The sequence below is a fragment of the Nyctereutes procyonoides genome, unplaced genomic scaffold, assembly GCF_905146905.1.
Source record: "Nyctereutes procyonoides isolate TBG_1078 unplaced genomic scaffold, NYPRO_anot_genome, whole genome shotgun sequence".
NCBI lineage: Eukaryota > Metazoa > Chordata > Mammalia > Carnivora > Canidae > Nyctereutes > Nyctereutes procyonoides.
The window spans coordinates 5,805,314-5,814,633 of NW_026575033.1; the positions used below are offsets into that span (position 1 = coordinate 5,805,314).

The following is a 9,320-nucleotide window of genomic DNA, read 5'->3' on the forward strand; positions in this document are numbered from 1 at the left end:
AGACACACAGAGAGAGAGGCAGACACACAGGCAGAGGGAGAGGCAGGCTCCATGCATGGAGCCCAACGTGGGACTCGATCCTGGGACTCCAGGATCATGCCCTGGGCTGAAGTCGGCGCTAAACTGCTGAGCCACTGGGGCTGCCCCAAATGGGAATTTATGACTGCCACACAGCGTCACATAGAAATTCTGCCCCCTGAAATGTGTTGCCCCTCACTCCACACCTGTGCAATTGTTTCAAGGGACCCAAGTTCCATTTCATTTTATGGAATGTGGCCTGGCACCCTGATTCATCAGGCTTTCCTCGGTCCTGATTTGGTGTCCCGCCGTTTTCACACTCCTCTCCAGGTTTCTATGTGTGATGCGTAACTTACCTCTTCCTTCCACATCTTCTTCCAAGTCACTGACAAGACTATGGGCCCACTCAGAGACAAGAAGGAGACTCTGAAAAATACCACTTAAAAAAATTTAAATAAAATTAAATAAATAAAAAAATAAAAACCTCTCTCCACATTAACATCTAGCCATTGATCTGCACGTTTGCAAACCGGTAGGGCAGATTTGTTCAGGCATCTGTGGATTTACACCTTGTCCTGCTTTGCATCCAGCCCTCTGTTTTACACCCAGCTGGCCTCAGGAGGGTGGGACGATCCACTGCTAGCACTTTCACCGGGTTCTGGAAACTCCCTGCTCTTCGCCTTTCTCTAGTGTGCCACAAGCATAATACTGGCAGCAAAAGAAATTGGGTCAGTCCGAATTTTCTCACCGAGTCCCTGCTGACTCCTGGTGATCACAGCCTCCCCTTCTGAAATCATCCTGCTTGCGCTCCGTGCCAGAATCTGCACCCCCACCCCCACCCCTGCCTGTTTCTGAACACCAGCACACTGTTCACCCATTTGCAGCCTTCTGGTACTTCTCTGTTTTCCAGACTCCCCCAGAGATCACCTCAGTGGTGTAGTCACAGAATTAAATCACAACACCTCTTGGAACCTGATCCTCTTATGAATCTGGGTCAGCAGACACAAAGTCAGTGTCAGGTGCTTCCCATTGTTTTCAAGAAATGTGGGCTTCTGCCTCCCTACAACACTGATTGCACCGCAGGCATAAGGAAGGCACAGTCTACACCCTCAAACCACTTATAGTATAGTTCAAGGAGGAGGTGTGTATGCTAATGACAGTAACATGATCACTGCCTTTAGGGGATGAAAGTGAGGCATTACAAGGTTTATAAGACAGATTATTTCTACTTGGGCAGGAAAAAGTTTCTTGGAGGCAGTGGCATGTGGAGTAGATCGTAAGTAGCAGGTGAATGCTGGCAAGGATGCCAAGAAGTGGCTCTCACATTGCCTGTTCACAGACATTCTTGAGAACAGCCAGGTAGTAGTGTACCAGATTCCTTTAAGATGCTTATATCATTTGACCAAGTGTTTTCAATGTCCAACGAATTAACCCAAACACAAAGTTATTCAAAATGTGATTGAAGTGATAGTGCCCTTTAATGGAACACTAGACAGCCATCAAAAGATTGAGAATGTCAACCTGATATCAGCTCAGGGACTGAAGAGGCCCTCCCCTTGTCTCACAGATATCTGATTACCATGCCCTGATTCTCCGCTCCACAGTTCATGACAATGCAATTCTTTCCCACTAATTATTTAGATGAAGGAGAGCTTCCTTCCTTCCAAGGACTTTTTTTTTCTGTCAATGCTCTGTCCAGGGCTGCCTAATTCAGCTTCCATTCTCCCCACAAGGATTCTGTGATTTGGATGATTTATTGTCATTGTGAGGAGCCCTCAAGGGGGCTCAGATTAAGCAACCCAGCTCCCCCTCACTCTCACGGGCTTGCTCCCTCAGCTCCCTGGAGCAACTGACAAAGGATGCCCCCTGCTTCTCCCCAGAGCTTTCTTCTCAATAAAGGCACATTTTTCCCTAAAAGGAATTCTCATATCAGTTGCTAATAATATACATTTCCCCCTCACATTACTGTACGAGAATTTTTTATGACATGAGAAAATGCTTATGATAACACGAGCTAAGCAGGAAAAAAGCAAGATACAGTCCTACAACGATTCCCAGTATAATCTCAACCATGTAAAACTATATGCATTAAGGAGCAGATTTTTTTTTAAATTTTTATTTATTTACGATAGTCACAGAGAGACAGAGAGAGAGAGAGAGAGAGAGGCAGAGACACAGGCAGAGGGAGAAGCAGGCTCCATGCACGGGAGCCCGACGTGGGATTCGATCCTGGGTCTCCAGGATCGCGCCCTGGGCCAAAGGCAGGTGCCAAACCGCTGCGCCACCCAGGGATCCCAAGGAGCAGATTTAATCCAATAGCCATGGCCACCTCTGGTAAGGGGGATCTGAGATTTTTGTTCTTCTATACCTACCTACATTGCTATATTTTCCGAGTCCTTAGAGATAACGAAAATATTTGGAACTCAAGTACTTCCAAATATCACCATTTGGAAAAATGAAGGCCAGGAAGTGAAGAAAAGCCAGGGCAGGACAGGAAAGGCAGGCTACCACCCCTGCCCTGGCACAGCCAGTGCGCTCCTAAAGGATGCCTGACCCTCCTTGCCCTTCGAGGATAACCACTTGCCTCCGAGTGAAAGCTTGATTAGTTATCTGACTTCTTCTCATCCTGTTGCCAGACTGCCTCTGTGACACCTGGCACTTAGGCAGGATTTCTGGGGGGACAGAGCTTCCTCCCCACTGGACCAAAGGACACCTGTGGCTGTGATGCCCAGGATGCACCTGCTGGTTTCCTCCTGGTGGCACTCAGGTGGCAACTTCCCTCCTCGCTCGGACTTACATGGTCAGGGGTGCTGCTCGGCTTCCATTTTCCTGTAAGCCTTGCAAGACTACGGGAGTTAACCTGGGCAAATTCTCTCTCTCCTCTTTTTTTTTTTTTTTTTTTTTGCCTCTGCTAAACATTTAGCCTCTGACTAATCCACAACCATCACCAAGGATGTAAACAAGGAGGCTCTGTACAGCTCACCGGCCTGTTTCTGGAAGAAACATGAGGATCCATGAGCATAGGGGAAGGGCCACTGGTATTTCCGTCTGAAGTCATTTCTCTGAATTTTCACAGAAGTACCTCACAGCCACACACAATCTCGCTGCCGGGGATGTCTGGGAAGCACAACAGCTATTCACAGCTCGTCCTAGGATATAGACAGTGAGCTTGTGGGTGGGTGGTACTCCAATTCATTTCTCTCTTCTCTCCCTCCCTCCAACAACATGAAGCACTAGAAGAGAATGTTTTCCCCATTAATAATGTGCATGAAATTGCTTGTAGGTGGTGCGAGCAGACACTGTTCTTTTATGTCTTTAAATCATTACGAGAGGTGGGTTCTCTGCATAAGCTGAGAAGGATTTCTTCTTGCACCTGTGAAAATGATAGCACTCTGTCACCCCACTGTCACTCCACTCATTCATGTGTAACACATTGTGTTTACAGAGTTCGGCTCCTCTCACTTTGTACATAGATCTCCTGAGCTTGCCTCCGTTTCACCCACTCCCCCTTGCAGGCGAGAAGTCAGGCAAGAAGTCTCTGTTCTTATACAGACTGAGGGAAGTACTGGAAAAGAAAGGGACCGAGGGTCCACATGCAACCCCCAGGAAGGAAGAGGGAGGAAGGCCAGCACAACTGAGAGTCAGGAAGGGAACAAACATAAAAGAAGAGAGAGGGAGCAAGAGGAAGAACCCTCTGGTAGATTCCAAGCCATTTTAATTCTTCCACCTCACACACTCCAGTTGGGAACCAGGTCCCAGAAGCCATATGGTTTGGGGAACACTACCTTTCTCCGTCAGCCATCCTGAAGCAGCCTCAACACTGCTAAAGGAGCAGGGTTCTTGGGGCGCAAATAGGAGCATCTAGACAATTCTCCTAGTTTTCCTTTCTGACCAGATTATGACCGAATCCCTTCCTCTATAGAAAGTCTGGAGGATTCTAAACAAGGGGGTGATGAGAACCAACATATTTTCAGAATACCTCCTGGCCAACAGGTAGAGGTTAAATTTGCAGGACAAGGAGGACATGGGGAAGCCAGTTAGGGGATCTTCGGCAATCCAAGTTTGGACTAAGGTGGAGGCAGCAGAGGCAGTGGGGGAGGCAACGTGTGCTAACCAATGCATTCTTAGCCCTCAATGTTAGTGACAATCCTCCTAAGTTAAACATTAACCATTGCAAAGCTGGAAGTGACGTCTATGATAGCCATTTCTACATTTAATCACTACTATTTCGTCAGTAATGTATTGAGCTCGGTAAAGGAAAATAAGACAAAAGGCCTATCTTCAAGCTGCTTGTAGAAGCTGGAATGGAAGGTTCTGCATCTGACCAGATGTGATGAGTGCCTTGAGAAGTACAACACAGAGGAATTCAGATCCTCCTACGGGGAGACATGATCACTGCCTCGGACAATCTAGGAGTTCTTCCATGGAGCAGGCCCAGATGTGTTGAACTGCGAAGGATGAGGGTCTTGGTGATTGTACAAGGGGAAGAAGCCTCTCTGGGCAAAGTGTTGGCAAATGGGATAGGAATAGCACAGGGACTGAAAGGTATCAAGTGTATTCAAAAGTCCTAAGCGGTGGTTTGGGCTGGAGGGTAAGATCCACACAAAGGATCATGTGTGACACATTGCTGGAAGAGAAGGTTTGAGGGTAGATTAAGATCAGTTTAAGGAAACTATAAAGACAAGTGAAAGAATTTACTCCTGGGCTGAAGGTTTTGAGCAGGAGAGTGCTGCAGCTTGAGAGAGCTTACTGTTTTGTCCATCGCAGGTGGCTGAAGGAGGCAAAGCCAAGACTGGGAGGTCGGTCACAGATGGGTCTGACTCTAGACAGGAAAAGAAACTAGATTGGAGAAATACTTGGGTGCAGAGCCACGATTGTCATTATCTGGTTGAATATGAAGAAGAGAAGAAGAAAGAAAAGGGAACTAAAGCATGGTTTCGTGACCAGAAAGGGTGGGGCTGCCATTGGTTTCTAGCTAGCTGAATTTCAGGTGCACCTAGCACCCAAGGATGGAGGTACTGCACAGGCAGATGGAGGTGCATAGCTAATGCCCAGGGACACCAGGGCTCGGGTGCCTCCCTGAGCCTCCTTCTTGGAGTTAAGACTCAAAGCAAAGGGGTGCATGAAATTGCTGAGAAAGGATAATGTAGAAGCAAGGAGGAGGGACTGAGAAAGGCCGCAGGTAAGGAACAACAGGGATAGCAGTTATCAAGATAGTTGGTTGACACTTTGCGCCCCTGACCTTTAACTTGCTTGGAACTTAATGCCACCCAGGCACATTGCTGGCTTGATAACGTCCCAGGTGACCTCTGGCTTGCTTGTCTGGGTAGTCTGTCTCTACTTCATTCGACACTATGATGCCCAAGGAATAGAATTTACTGTTGCTAAGAAAAGTCTTTGACAAAATTTCTGTTGTAGGATTTGGTCTATGAGCTTGCTAAACCTCAAGTTTTCAAAATCAGATGATAACTCTGCAGTTTTAGGCTTCCAGAACTCTATAAATAGTATTTGTGTCTTCCAGGCTATCTCAAAGTCATTCAATGATATTCAAACTCTAGACTGGTGTACTTTCTGGTATTTTTTTTTTTTTGATTTGTGATAGTGCATTGCCATTCATGAATACCACTTTTAGGATTATATCATGCTGTATTTATGTATACCAAGATTTAAAAAATGGTACCCACCTGGTAAATAATCCAATCGTGTACACATTATGTACAAAATTAAGGACCTCAGCCATCATTTCCTGAGTTCGGATCTTCATTCACTTATGTTTTTATTTTATTTTATTTTTTTAAAGATTTTATTTATTTATTCATGAGACACACACACACACACACACAGAGGCAGAGACACAGGCAGAGGGAGAAGCAGGCTCCATGCAGGGAGCCCAGCGTGAGACTCGATCCGGGGTCTCCAGGATCAGGCCCTGGGCCAAAGGCGGCACTAAACTGCTGTGCCACCCGGGCTGCCCTTCATTCACTTATGATGGGATTATGTCCCAATAAACCCATCATAAATTGAAAATGCATTTAATACACCTAATGTATTGAGCATCATAGCTTAGCCTAGCCTATACAAAGGTGCTCAGTACATTTAGATCAGCTTCCAGTTGGGCAAAATCATCTAACACAAAGCCTATTTAATAATAAAGTATTGAAAATCTCATGTAATGTATTGACTTCTGTACTGAAAGTGTCAAATAGCATGGTGGTCTGGGTTCAGAATGGTTGTCAGTGTATTGGTTGTTTAGTGATGATGTGACTAAACGAGGGGCTGCAGCTGCTGCCCAGCATCAGGAGAGAGGCTCTTGCTGCATTATCACTAGCCCTGGAAAAGATCAAAATTCAAAGTTCGCCTTCTACTAAATGCATATCAATTTTACACCATGGTGAAGTCAAAAAATCCTAAATTGAACCATCCTAAGTGGGGACCTATGTGTAGAGGGTATGTTGGAGCCAGAGAGAAGGAACCACATCTTAGATGGTAAGTTTGTGAATGGTTCAGACTGCTGGGCAGAGCCAGCTTCTGGGCGTGTCGGGCTGCACAGGGCCCGTGCAGGGCTAATGTCCTGCTGCTGTGTCTTGAAACTGTTAACATTTTTTGAACAGGGAGCCTTGCATTTTTGTTTTGCAGTGGGGCCCCACAGATTATGCGGCCAGTTCTGCTGCAGAGCTAAACACATGTCTCAGTAATAATGGAAAAGGTCAGTGGGGTCTTTGCTGGAAACAATGTTTGAAATGGCTCTTTAGGTCAAAGCAACGCAGGACTATAAGGCTGAGGCCCCATGGGCTTCCCACAGTGAGGTCAGCTTTGGGGCTCGCCAGCCACGCTGGGAGCTCTCTACCTTTGAGGTCGGCGCCCGGCAACAGCTGCTCACCCTGAGTGGCTGAAGAATTTAGCTGCAAAAATCTAATTTGGGACTCCCTAATTAAGCTAATGAAGTCAGATCATTTTAATCTGTTCTTGGTCTAGCCCTATGTCTAATCCCAGAATAAATAGATAATTGTGACTTTGTGGCATATGTGCCCTATTTTATGATAGATGAGCCAAGCAACAACTTTCCATAATTTTTTTTTTGAAAATTTTAGGAAAGGAACTGATTTTTCTTAGCCAAACTGAATGCTTCAGAGGAGACAAAACTGCAATGCCTTTAAAATAAATCAATCGTGCTCCCATTTTACAACCTTTTACTGACTACTATAAATAAGTGGTGTCCAAATTACCCCTTAGTCCTGAAAGATCCTATATGATCCTCAAATTTTTCTTGTTTTATGAATAAAAAACGTTACCATATACAGATGTCTCCTGAGACAGGCTGAAGTTGGTGAACTGGGGACCAAACCATCTCTCTCATTTAGCCTCATAATCTATAAACTAGGGAAATACACTATTTCACCTATAAACTACATCAAATTATTTCCCGGAGACACATATATCTTCATAACAGTAGAAAAACCTTTAAAACCCAGAAACTGAAGGGATCATTCTGTTTAATCTGTCCATCTTCCACCAATCAAGACTGTTCTTTATGAAGTATTTCTACTGCTTTTTCAAATAACTGAAGTAAAGTCATTCTTCCCTTTTGGAGTTTATGGATTCATTTACTGAATCTTTTAAATATTAATCCAAATCTTAGGCTATTTTCAAGTATCATCTATTCCCCTCTTCAGAGGGCTTTGTGTTTCACCCACAGAATTTGACTTCTTCTAAACACATTAGAAAACACAGGCCCCATTTACAAATAGACTGGTTGGTTACCACTAACACTAATAATGATAGGGGATAATGTTGCTCAGTGCATCAAGCCCTATGCCGAGTTCTTTGTTTGTTTGTTTGTTTGTTTGGGGGTACAGTATGCTTTATTGATGGTACATGACAAGGTAGGGCTCCCCAAGCCCTTCCCCTTCCTTGGGGTCTGGGATGTAAATTGGAGCTCAGGAAATTCTCAGTGTGTTGGGGGATTAAGTTGGGGCAGGGACTCCCCAGCAGCTGAGGGCCTCTCTCTTCCTCTTGTTCTTGCTGGGGCTGGTGGTCCAGGAGGCTCTTACCCCTTGGAGGCCATGTGGGCCATGAGGTCCACCACCCAGTTGCTGTAGCCGAATTCATTGTCATACCAGAAAATGAGCTTGATAAAGTGGTCATTGAGGGCAATTCCCACCCCGGCGTGGAAGGTGGAAGAGTGGGTGTCACTGTTGAAGTCACAGGAGACAACCTGGTCCTCAGTGTAGCCCAGGATGCCCTTGAGGGGGCCCTCTGATGCCTGCTTCACTACCTTCTTGATGTCATCATATTTGGCAGCTTTCTCCAGGCGGCAGGTCAGATCCACAACTGACACGTTGGGGGTGGAAGGCCATGCCGGCGAGCCCCCTGTTCAGCTCAGGGATGACCTTGCCCATAGCCTTGGTGGCACCAGTGGAAGCAGGGATGATGTTCTGGGCAGCCCCTCAGCCGTCACGCCACAGCTTCCCAGAGGGGCCATCCACGGTCTTCTGGGTGGCAGTGATGGCATGGACGGTGGTCATGAGGCCCTCCACGATGCCGAAGTGGTGACGGATGACTTTGGCTAGAGGAGCCAAGCAGTTGGTGGTGCAGAAGACATCGCTGACAATCTTGAGGGAGTGGTCATACTTCTCGTGGTTCACACCCATCACAAACATGGGGGCATCAGCAAAAGGACAGAGATGATGACCCTTTTGGCCCCACCCTTCAAGTGAGCCCCAGCCTTCCCCATGGTGGTGAAGACTCCAGTGGACTCCACAACATACTCAGCACCAGCATCACCCCATTTGATGTTGCCGAGATCTGGCTCCTGGAAGATGGAGATGGCCTTCCCGTTGATGACAAGTTTCCGTTCTCAGCCTTGACCGTGCCGTGGAATTTGCCGTGGGTAGAATCATACTGGAACATGTACACCATGTAGTTGAGGTCAATGAAGGGGTCACTGATGGCGACAATATCCACTTTGCCAGAGTTAAAAACAGCCCTGGTGACCAGGCGCCCAATATGGCCAAATCCATTCACTCCGACCTTCACCATCGTGTGTCTCGGGGACACAGCTGGCCCTGCACCAGAAGTTGCGGCTGGCTGTCGGACGGCGAGGAGCAGAGAGCCGAGTCCTTTGTTTATATCATCACTTTTAATTCTCACAATCACAAGAGGGAGGGAGCCACTGTTGGACATGAGGAAATTGAGGCACAGATTGGCTCTGCCTTTGTCCAGTGGGTCCAGCTGGCCAGTGCGGGAGGATCTGAGCCAGGGGGTTCCAGAGCTCGAGGCACCCCTCAGATTCTTTTACATAA

At 46.6% G+C, this 9,320-nt stretch overlaps 1 pseudogene; it reads right to left on the minus strand.

Moving 5' to 3' along the window:
* Positions 1–8,077: 8,077 nt before the first annotated feature.
* On the minus strand, positions 8,078–9,057 carry LOC129504489 (glyceraldehyde-3-phosphate dehydrogenase-like; annotated as a pseudogene).
* Positions 9,058–9,320: the final 263 nt, after the last annotated feature.